This window comes from Homalodisca vitripennis, chromosome 3 (genome assembly GCF_021130785.1).
Source record: "Homalodisca vitripennis isolate AUS2020 chromosome 3, UT_GWSS_2.1, whole genome shotgun sequence".
Lineage (NCBI taxonomy): Eukaryota > Metazoa > Arthropoda > Insecta > Hemiptera > Cicadellidae > Homalodisca > Homalodisca vitripennis.
The window spans coordinates 124,563,102-124,576,330 of record NC_060209.1 but is presented as its reverse complement, the minus strand read 5'-3'; positions in this window follow the sequence as shown (position 1 = coordinate 124,576,330).

Here is a 13,229-nt window from a genome sequence, read left to right as displayed (position 1 = left end):
ACTCAAGATAAGATATAACCTTATAATTTACTGATTAAGTGAAAGAAATTAATATTTTGAGGTTTTGTTAGTAGTCGTGTTAAAATAAGTGTATTTAATAAATGTTACCTAATAAAATTATTTAATTACTAAAATTACCCATTTCTTTTAATCACTTTGTACATATAATCATTTACGGTTGTATTTATTTTATCTTAAGAACTTATTATAATATAACAAAATCTGTCAAATTAATAATTTTGTTTCAATTTTATAAGTTGTAGTTATACTTTCCTGTTATGTATTACAAACAAAAGCTTTAAACCATTAAAGGAACAAATCTCGTGCTGAGCTTCGGAGAAATGAGGAATACAAAATCAAACCCATTCAACTGTTAAGTTTTCTCTTGAAACAAATCAGATACGTTTGAAGGATAAATGATGAGCTCGTTTACAATATCCTGACAAACAACGCTGCAGCGAAATTGCGCTAGCGTCGTAGGGGCTAATATTAGACTATCGTCTAGTAAGACGGCAGTTTACATCAATCTGTTGAAGTGCTCTCACACTGCATTACCTTACAAGTATAGGGGAATAACACTGGATGCGCATAATAAACTAATTGTTTACTTTCTTATTAAGGACACAACAAGGGGTTACAGAAATCGTGTCTTTCTCCGTCCGTCCGTGCATCTGTCCGTCTATAAGTCCATCTGTTATAACTTTTGATAGAAAGGTAATAGAGACTTAAATATGGTTCATAGATTCCTCTTGGGCCAAGGAATGTTATCAGGATCAAAAGGTCAAAGGTCAGTCTATCTGTCTGTATGTATGTGGACTCGCCCATCTGTGCGATAATAGTTGGTAGAAGTTTATAGTGATTTGAAACTTTGTCAATGGATTCCTCTTAGTGTTAGGAAAACCCCTATTGATTTTGGGAGTTTAAAAGGACAAATGGCAGTCCGTCTGTCTACCGGTCCGTTCGATAGCTCTTGATATAAATGTTCAAGAGGTTTTGGGAGTTAAAAGGCCAGTCCGTCCGTCTCCCTGCCTGTTCGATAGCTCTTGATATAAATGTTCAAGAGGTTTTGGGAGTTAAAAGGCCAGTCCGTCCGTCTCCCTGCCTGTTCGATAGCTCTTGATATAAATGTTCAAGAGGTTTTGGGAGTTAAAAGGCCAGTCCGTCCGTCTCCCTGCCTGTGCGATAGCTCTTGATATAAATGTTCTAGAGGTTTTTAAACTTGTTACATATATTCCTCTTAGTATTAAGAAAAACAATATTGATTTTGGGAGTTAAAAAGCCAACTGTCCGTCCGACACTCTGTGCCATAGCAATTGGTATAAATATCCTAGAGATTTTAAATTTTGTATATAGGTTCCTACTGATCCAAGGAAAGCACCATTAACTTTTGGGGCGACAAGTAAAATAGTCGCTTTTGCGATGAGTGTTTCGTTACATCCCGGCACATCTTTCGGTACTCAACTCTTTTGGTTTATTTAACTAAATTTAATAAACCTCACCGTAAAGATTTAGAAAATAATAACTTTTTCTTTTAGCAATTCTTTCTGATATGTGTAGCTGGATTATAAGAATATTTTATTTTCAAAATTAAATATATTTATACATTTGTTATAGATACAAGGCTAGTAAGAATTAAAATATTTTCAATAAGCAAGCAGGTTTTTTTTAATGGTTTTGTTTAGAGTGCAATTATGATTCAATAATCAATTAGATGTTGGGACGTGTAAAAACATTTCGAATTAATATCTTAGATTGACTTGTTTTACCTTAAACTTCCTAACCAAATGTACAAATACATATATTTTTAATATTAATTTCGCCTATTATGAATGCACTAATCACAACGCTGCTGGTATCACCTAGTAAGCTAATCAATTTTACAGGACAGATCAACAAACAAAAACAATTTCCATAAGTCCCACCCCGAGTCAGCTTGACGACAAATATATCGTCAGCCGTAAAACACAGGCTCAGTAAAAGTAAAGTCTTGTTTTCTCCATTCGCCTTTAGTGCCTGCAATTTAACAGGTTTCATCAAATCTTGAGGGGTTTTATGTTTAGGTTTTCCGTCTGTTTAGTGGCTATTATGTTTCTTTCCATTTTGGTAAAAGAAATGCAAGTCGTCTTTCAGACAATTCTAACAGTTTCCAAACACAATTATTTGGATTAGTTAAGAGCTAAAATTCATTCTATTCCTCAGAAATATTAAAATTTAATCTTTTTAAAGATAATAATAGAATAAGATTTTAATAGATTTTTTCATTTTACCCTATTAATATAGATAAAGGGTGTAATAAAAGCAACCCCCATTTGGAAGTGGCATGTGTGAATTTAAAGTGTCGTTCCAAAAACCTACGTAATACTGATTATTTTAATAGGCCAGAAAATAACCCTTTATCTCTTTCTCTTTTTTGTCAATAGGCAAATCATGGTTTTATGCATTGAACTGTACATTAGTGAGATGAGTTAAAAAAAATGAAATTACGGGCAGGCGAATGGGGTAAGTTAACAGGAATCAACTAAAGTTTCAATTCAATCTTAGACGTGGTGGAAGTCAGGAAATCCAAATGAACTTTCCCATTTATATTAGTAGGAAGTACTATATTTGTATTTATAACTTCACTGTACCACGTTGAAGTAAACGGTTATCGGTAAATTGTGGTATAATATCTTTCTGTAACACGATTTTTTGTTTCATTTCGTAAGTATTCAATAAATTGCATAAAATATACTTATAAAGGCCTTTGTTTGGACTGACACACTCCTGAAATCGTACTATTTAAACTTATAAAACCACAATAAAACAAAAGCACCTTATGAATGGTATTGACAAAGAGAGATGTGGGTATCTGTGAGACTTCTTGCCAAGATTTCCCGAGAGTCATATAAACTTTAGACGTTGGCCATGGATTGAGTTAAGTACATCTATTGTTACCAACAATCATCAAAACATTACTTTTGTTAAGATCGTTCCCTACAGACACAGATGCCCTGTGTTTTATATATTAGACTTCTTTACTACAGTCACACGTTTCCTCGTGGACAAGAGTGCATTAAATGACAAAAGTAAAAGTTAATAATGTTTTATTACATCAGGTAAAATTAGGGCTAAAAAGGCCTTTCTAACATTTCCATTATAAATCTACATAAAATTAATAATGTGTAATTTCTAACGATTCATAGTTTTCAAGATAAAGATATTTACAATCAATAAAAAATTGGAACGCTTTATTTTTTTATGTAGCTACTCAACTTATTAGTAATTAGTGTTCATTGAAATTAAAACCAATTTTAAATAACGCTGAAAAAGTACTTTATATTTCCAGTTTCTAAAAAATGTTAAACTGTAGGATATAATTAAGACCTACTGTATTATATATATATATATATATATATATATATATATATATATATATATATATGTGTATAAGATTTTTATATATTTGTTTACATGTCAAAATTGTATTTACATTTAGAATGTTTATTATCAGGTGTTTCTTCTTTTGTTTGTTTGTTTTATTCTGTGTATATTAAGTGTACTTGAAAAAGTTGTTAATTACAACGAAATGTTGTACGAAAAAATTGTAGTTTTCTTTTGAAACTGCTCTAAGATACTATATATATATACTTAGAGCATACAGTATATATATATATATACATTAAGTAGCTAGTGACTCTTCACTTCCAATGGAGGATGGTCTACAAGGAGTTCGGCAAAGCATTAAACTTAAGCATAGCGTAAGATGCAAATTGTTTTTTAAAGTGTAATTTAAGATGTGCATGTGATGTGCAAGTGAAGTCTATAGCCCAACCTAAAAATAAGAATTTTCTATTCTATTAACTGATACCAGGTTTTTCCCTTTGGCATTCATCTCTGCTAAAAACCCTATTATAAAGTTGTACATCTTGAGCTAAGCTTACGGTAAAAACTTGTATACCTTTCTCCATTGGATGTCTACTACCTTAAAAACTATTTCTTAAGTGCAAATATTATTTACTAAGTTTAACTTTCACAACTTGAGCCAAAATAAGAATAGTACCTATATTTTAAATGTTTCAAACTTTAAACCAGAGTAAGTTTTTAAATAATGAACCCTTTGAGGTCGGATTTGCATTATTGTAGTCTACTAATAAAGACCTTTAATTTGATGTACTACTCAACCTATGCTCTCATTTAAGATTTTCTTCAGACTACTTGCGGGCCATCCCCCTGACATGAAAAAAATATGGTACTTATTTAAAAAAGTACATTTAAAGGTGCAATAATGATATACCAAGTTTTATTGCGTTGCTTTACCTGTACTCGTTCGGGAGTTACCAAGCCAGAGCGGGACTTTTTTGTATATAGCTGTAAAATTGAGCCTGCTAAAGACCATTGTTCTACACCTGTGTTCTGTGTAGATAACTTCAATTATATAATCTTACAGGCATGTTATGGCCACTGATTCGTTACATGCTATTGCAACAGAAACACGATGTTTCGATATCTGGTATCTGCTGTCTTCTTCATGTGTCAAATCGTTAACGATAAGATTAATGCGCAGGAAAAGAGACAGAACAGAAACATAAAACAAATATATTAACGTCAAACCTGAGAGAAAATAAGATAACTATGGTAAAGATATTTACCATGGATACGTAATCTGATCTTTCAGGAAACATCACTTACACAGTAATAATTTTAACACGATACTGATGTTTAACTACTTTTACGTATATAATGTAATGATGAATTATATTTTGCCGGAATGGATTCTGTCAGCCAAAATAACTATAAAGATACATGCAGTACGAGCTTGAATGGCATGAAAAAGCTATAGGTGAATATCAACATAGTTGCTGACGCAGTGCCGTTATCACTGCAGAACTGTTTGTCAGGATATTGTGTCTGGCCTGGCCATTCATCTTCCACTCTACCAATCTTATTTAGAAACGTAACAAAAATGATGCGTTAGCTATAAAATCTAATAAAGTTTCATTAGATTAAATTGATCTAATACAATTACGAATTGATTTTCCTATTTATAAGTGTTTAACTTTCGTCCATGTTTAGTACAAAAATCTCATGTAAAATAGTTGTGTTTCAAAAATATCATGTGTTTGCGAGGGATTAACTTTCAACATAGAGTGAAGTTCGCCAGGGGTTTAAGAAGCAAAAGTGTCTAGATGATGAAGAACCTTAATCAAGACCTTACATTTACCAGAGTATAAATGCCATCTGCAAGTTAATTTGCCTTTAGAAGGAAGCTCATCAGGGGCTCAAGTTGACAAGAGATTAAGATCCCTAAAGATTTCAGATAACTAATTGATCAAATTGATTAGAGAATTAAGCTTGCCTAGGGACTAAGAAAATGCAGGAACCCTTAATAAAATGGTTATAGGCACAAAAATATTGTAAATAAATTTCTCTTATGAAAATCATCTATATCGATTCTTTAGACCGTTCCAAGGATCATTAAGGTCTTGAATGTCGTTTTATAAAACTTTGTTCTAACGGTCAACCTGTTCTTCGAGTAGGTAACTAGGAAACATCAGATTCGATCTAACCCACTACATTTAGAGACTTTACTAATTATTGGGATGCGGAAAATGTAACCTTGTAAATGATAAATTTCTGATTTATCATATGCTGAGTTTTGTAATTTTTAAGAATTTCTTTATCTTTCCAATTTTAAAACTATTTTTGATGCTTTTAAAGACATTGTTGAATACTAAATGGATTAAACTGTAATGATGGTTTCTTTGTGACAGTACTATATTTTAGGGAAATTGTTAATTTTTTTATGTAAAACGTTGTCAGGTACAAAATTTAATTGTTGTGTGTTTATCAGTGTATGTTTAAATTGTATATTTTCCAAATTCTTACATTCTGTTCATTTGGCTCCTGAAAAAGAGAACTGATTCCAAATCTTAACACGTCGTGTTTTTATTTTAAAACACTATACGATAGTAATAGGCATAGTCCTATTAGTCTTTCCTACGTTATTAATTTAAAGAATTGATGATAAATTAATGTGTGCAACATTTGTTATATAAAATAAATTATTATTATATTGTAATATACATTTTTTAAATCGACCAAAGCTACCCACAATATTGTACATTATATTAATCTTAACTAATAATATGTCAACCGTAGCTTAAATTTGTATATTAAGTTTATTTTACGAAGTTACAACTCATGTTGAATCTAGTCTTGTATAGGGTGAAATAAGGAACGACATTTTTCATTTCATTTGAATGAAGATATAAATAAGTGTATCTAGAATTAATGTTTAAGCATTCTAGACAATGCAGAACAGACTTGCTGACATTTATGGCTATTTATAAAGCAATCAGGTAGTATTCTATATTAATTCGCAAATACAAAGCAGCACGCGAGGCAACTATTCTGGACAAGTGACAACTGTGACTTGTGATTTGCGGTGGAGAGGGGGGGGAGTAACGATTCATGCGGGTAGGAATATAATTTCAATTATAGAAATTATCCTCCAACTTCGAATAGTTTTTATAATGATATTTTATTACTGTGATGTTTTATCCCACACACTATTAGGACTTAAGTGTTCATTGCTTTACATACAACTGTTTTTTGAAGCCTTTTAATCATCACTTAAATCACTTGTCAAGGATTATTGGACATATGAGTTACAAGCAGCTGATGTATTCAATTACTCTACTGCATTTACAGTCCATGAGACAAGAACCAACTCGCATTGTCAACCACAACTGGTTATTCTATCAATTTATAGATACATGGTTTATAAGAAATGTATTGATCGTCAGCCTCGCTTGTTATTTGTGGGTCGAAATAGAAGGGTATCAAAAGGGTTGAATCGGTAATTTTGACTCAGATATTTTTTCTTAGGTTAACACGTTTAAAACCAACCTCAGACACGTTAATCAATGTTATTATCAGCTGATAATAATACTGCCTTTAATGTCGAGCGCCTACGTACCCTTCAGAAGTGACTATTAGTATTTTTATCAAGATGTCTGAGAGTGATATACATAAAGTTTTTGTGTCAACGGTCGTTTTAGCTGTATAAGGCTAGAACAACTATAATGTGAGAAACTATATTGTTTCATATTTGTAGTCCTATCGATACCCTCCCATTTCGATCTCCACGTCATTGTTTACGAGTATATTTGTAAAACTTTAGGTACTATATTTATTTAACAAAAACCAATAAAACGTAAGGCAGATAACAAATATATATTGAGAAAACATTGCTTAAACATTATTGTTTATATACATATGAGACTGGAATAGTTCAAGAGGCTGAAATATCTAATCTTTGATTAGATATTCAATATACAATGCCATACAGCTAACATAACATGCTGTGGAATACGCTATTTCAGTCAAAATACAAAACTTTACCGGTGAAGTATAATTATTTCTGTATTACTGAATAGGTTATAAGTTACTCATCGTATGCCGCGTACGGGTATGTCCTTTTTTCGATTTAAAATTGAAATAACTAAATTTTCTAATTGCTGCAAATAACTACTCCAACTAACTCTAATAAACCTTTTTTGTATAGTCTCAGACCGTGAATAACACCGTTCATACGGTCTATAACTCTATAAGCGGTTTATAAGCGTACGGATAACCATGACCGGTAAGTTATGAATCGTGATTTCATTAACGCTTTGGCGAGTGAAATACGTTTTGTGGTTCAATTTATCATTGAAAAACATGGATACCTGTTGTCAGTCTTCACTCCGATGACAGCTTCAAGGCCTACTATACTAGGCAGACCATTGGATCTAAACATGGTGTAAGTTTAAATGTTGTTAATAGCCCAAATACGATTTTTAGTACTTAGTATTTTATAAGATAGACTACGTATTTTTATAGTACACAGTGTAATTATTGTGTGAAATAGACAATATTTATTTTCTAAATGTAAGTACAACGATGCCACTATTTTATTTCCCAGTTTACTTAATCTGTTATATGTTATTTTACTAATACTAACAGAATGTATAGAATCTCTTCAATATTTCTTTGAAAACATTATTAAAAACTAAAAACTGGTACATTTTTGTGTCTATATTTTACTTTTTCTCATCTTAGAACACATAAAAATTTGAATCGTTTTGGAAAAATCAGAAAAAGCAGTTTTTTTACTCTATGAAACGGTAAATAATATGTTTAATTAACATGAAAATACAAAGGATTAAACCTATTTTACTAAATATTACTCCAATAGTACGGATAAAAATTTAATCCACAAAACTGCTTGTTTTAACTAATTCATTTACAGTACACCTGCAAAACTTTCGTCTAATAATTAATTAGGTTCAACCTAACATTCCATGTTTACTAATTGTTTCATTCCTAATACTGGATATTATGTTTTCCCCCTTCTTGTGATAAAGCAGGTCACATGTATGCAATGTTTCACATTTTTCTCTAAACACAATAGAAATGACAACCAAGATTGGCGTCAAGAGAGAAAGGATGACTGCTAGACTTCCTGCCCAAGATTTCCCTGGAGTCTTGTAAACTTTAAGCCTGGTGAAGTCGTCAGTCTCTGAACTGAGGCTGCAGGGAGACAGGCCTACTCAACATGTAACTGTAGAATCCATTCATTAAATCATCGTTGTTTGTATAATTGCACTTATTATTTATTTCAAAACATGAATTAATAATAAAAAATTTCTTTAGCTTGCTATTTCCTTTTATAATCCATATACAAATTTTGTATATATATATATATATATGTGTGTGTGTGTGTGTGTGTGTGTGTGTGTGTGTGTGTGTGTGTGTGTGTGTGTGTGTGTGTGTGTGTGTGTGTGTGTGTGTGTGTGTGTGTGTGTGTGTGTGTCAACAAGTAATATATATGTATATTACTATTTTGTAATAGTTTTGTATTGCAAGCGTTGAGAGAGCAGAATGAAAGTGAGTAGAGTTTAGAATTACTGGATCAATGTCTCCAGTTAGGAGAAATGGAAGTTTCTGTGACGAATTACATTCTCTTCTGGTTTAATAGTTAATTATTAATTAATAATATTAATTATTAAGTATCCGACAGGTCATATGTAGTATTGACTTGTTAGCTTTCTATCCGTCTGCTTGTCTGTGCAATAATTATAAAGTCCTAAAGAAATTAAACTTGGTCGATATGTTCATCTTAGTCCAAGAAAGAACTCTATTCATTTTGAGATAAAAAGTCATAGGGTAGCCTGTCCATGTGTGCGATAACTTTTCGTTGCGCTCTGTAGAATCCTTTGATACTCTTCAGTCTCGAATAATCGCGCCCGTGTTTGAGTCAAGATAAGGCCTTTAAGATAAAGTACTAGTATAAAGATCACGTCTATGACGGATTTCAGTGAGGTAGTGATTATGAAATTAAACATTGTACTGTTTAGCAATCACTTCCCTCCCTGATCCATCCAAATTCTATTCTATATCTACATCTACAGTCGCTTCATATCTTTTCGATGATGAAAGCCCTGGCAAGTCATAAGTTTGACAGCTCTTAGAAGATTCGGGTCCAAGTTCTTTGTAAAGTCATATAAATGTGAACTATTTTATGTGAGGGTGGATTCTGAGGACAGAATCGAATTGCCTGAAGAGCATTAACAGTATGTTTTTTCTACCTTATATAAGAGGGCTAACTGATAAGACAGATCATTTCAGAACTACTTGGCAAGCCACCTGCTCAAGTTTCTGTGTCAGCTTAAGTTACATCTGAACATGAAGCCAAAACAAAATATGATATGGTTCATTGCATCTACTAGCGGTATAGAGTGCATAGAACATCTTTAGGAAAGACTAGACTTACAAATTTTGGAGATACATTTCAAGTAAATAAAAATAAGGAATGTCTAGATATATCATAATTGAACAAATGAGGATCTGTGAGGACATCCAAGTTAATGATTCATCCCGATAACAATGATATGACACATGATATGAATTGGTATAGAGATTCCATTGTTTTCCTTGTATTCCATGATACTGTCTAAAACTTTATATAAAGGCAATTCATTTCCAGGTCTGTTGTAATGTGCAGAATAGAATGTGGATTATTTAAGGAGAGGCCGATTCCGTTTTAAGCCTTATTCCGCCCGTCCTCATGGGCCACTGGCCTGTGCGAGGATCCTATTAAACAGAATAAGAGGGAGAGTCAGTGCAGTACTAGGTTGATGATACTGTTAAAATGTGCATCAGTGATGGAGAGGATTTGAACTTGCGGTATCTCTAACACGGAACCAAAGTCCAATGGCTTAGACCGCTCGGCAATCGGCACTCACCAAAGGAGATATCATAGATCTCAGGACTACTGGAAGATATTTCCAAATTCAATTATAATTTGGTTAAATTAATAAGTAACAATCAAAGGGGTTAAATTTCAACAAAATAGCTTAGTTTTAGTGCTGTCATTAACCAGTATTATCTTCAATTTTTAATTGTATTTTTGTATCGGATGATAGCCATCATAAAGCCTCATTCAGGGTTTCCAAAATATTTTTTATGTTTTTAAAATTAGTCGTGTTAAAATTGCTTAATGTGTGCTTAAAATTCCGCTAGCTTATTAATACATTTTCAAATATCAAGAATGGCTCTCAAATACAGGTACTAGTGTCATTCAGTAACAAGCAAAACTTTGTAGACTTCACCATCAAGGACTTCACCTTAGATCAAAATAAATTACTTTTGTTTATTTTGTAACATTATTATTGTAGTTTAATTCTATGTAAAAAAGTTTCAATGGCATACATTTTATTATGTAGTTCTTGTACAGTGAACTAGTGTATTATTTGTAGAATAACTGTATTCTCAATTTACAATAAATAAAAGTAGTAATGTGTTTTAATGGAAGTAGCAAACGTGTACTTTGAATGCTGCCGTAATATTCACGAGACCGTACATTATTTTATTGATTTACAAATACGTCAGATTACGTGCTTATAACTGAAAAAAGTGTTATATAAGCGATAATAGAACATTGTAAGTTTTGATCTGATTACAATTCGCAAATAATCCACACTCGGGAAATTTGAATCCTTCTTGCTAGAGCACCTGCTCTGCTGCAGGTAATCCCGTTGTAACTACTAAAGTTCACTTCGGATAACAATAGTAGTTCTGAGAAGATTTACAACTTATTTATTGCTGTTTATTTAATTTAAAATGCTTAAACGTTTGTTGTAATTACTTGTCAGCCTGTAACATGAGGAACTGAATGTCAGAGGAGTAAGAGTCGTTCCGTTACGCTTTTCCGGGATTCCAATCAGAAGTTAACGACTTGTGTATACAGCAGTCCAAGTGACAATGAGAGATTTTCACACACAGCCCGTACTCTAGGGAAATATTGGGATGTCTCGACTGAGCCTCTGTGATCTCCGACTCTGCTTCCTCCCATCACACATCTCTGTTAACTGTTACACTCGAGTTTTGCAGCCATGTTAAGTGCGTTCCGAACATCAAATTTACTGACGGAGAGGTCCACATTAGGCAACGATATTTCTAAAAACTGTATTCTATGAATGTATTTACTATTTTATGATAAACTCAGGTATAGTGACAAATTTTACTATTTCTAGATGGTTTAAATTTATACATTTTTTAAGTGTGTAACTGTGCGTAAGACACAATGTAGCAAAAACAGAAGTAATCTATCCAATACATAACTTTGGTAATAACATTATGGTTTCTTAATCACAACACTCAGACATTGTGATAAAATTACTAAACAACGGAAATGTTAATTTCCAATGACAGGAAACCTCAAAACTTATGTGTTGGAATTACATGTAGGCAAAATTTGCTGATGTCTGTAATTGCCATCACTATATTTATCTTGACAGTAATTAACTTTTGTAGTACAGAAGTAAGAGCCTATTGTAGTACACATAAAGTTCTCTCTTAATGCACTTTGTTGCAGTTTTTGTGTAAAGAGAAAAAGGTTTACAACACGTCTACTATCGTGTAATGTGTTTTTTTATACGGAAGCTAAGGGCGTGAATATAACTCCAATGTTGATATAATTATCTCACTGGTTTGTTGCGTATATTAGATTATTTTATCATGCTAAAGTCTTTGTTATGCTGTATTATATTCCAAAAAAATATAAATATAGAATATATAGGAATAAAAATTAATCACAAATGTGTTGAAATTGAAATGGAAGTGCTAATATCGAGAACGGCCAGACCAATTCGGCTAATTCATTTTATAAAATATTCATTGAAATCCAAAGAATGTTTCTATGAAGAGAAATATTACCTTTAATATTTTTTAGTACAGATAAAATGGTAGTATTTTTGTTGCATAGTACAAACTTAACTGTTTCTAAGTAGCTGTTAATATTTTCAGCTAAAGTTCGACCAATTAGCTGAAATATCTTTTGACATTTAAATGTTATAAAATATTATTTGTGCATTGCTTAATCAGTACAGTAATGCATATCTGTTATAAATATAAAGTTAATATCAGATTTTTACGCCAAATTGGCCCATTGACGGATTTAAAACATGTAAAGTATCGTAAATATAAATACTATATAAAAACTGTTACTAAACCAACCTAAGTAAACAAAGCTGAGAATATTTTCCCCTTGGTACGTGATATCGTATTTTATCAGTAGCTTATGGAAAAGCATAGAAATTAACACTAAGATGTCTTTACGATCCATACTTGCCCAGACATCAGTTCGAAAAGTAGCAAGACTTCTATAACACAAAACCTTATATAAGATTACATTGGAATGTTATAAACTTAATAAGGATTTCCCCATTCAAGTGGAAGTAGGCAGGGTTCTTCCTAGCCCGTGATCGCCCTCTGATTCCTACGTATGTACTGTATATATCTTTTCTTAATCGGGACAACAAGGTAAATTCTACCATGGCACTGGAAATATATTGGTATATGACAAGGGATAGAGGTAAATGCTTTTTGACCGAAGTAGGTTTCCTAGACTTGTGTATTTGCATTTTCTTGGTCGGGCAGTACAAGGACACAATACTAACCCCAAGTACTTTGAACAAGAAATGCTTATGTACGTGCAAACATGATATAAGTTTAAACTCTGATACTCTTAACAATGAGCAGTTAAGTAATATCTATCTAATGAATGCCTTATCACGTTTGAAAACTTTAATAGAACTCCATCATATTACATGATGTGCTTTTACTAAGTAGTATAAGGACTTCAATTTTGAAAGTTGTGTGCGAAGCCGCAGGTAACATCTAGTCAAATTAATTCTATTGAAACC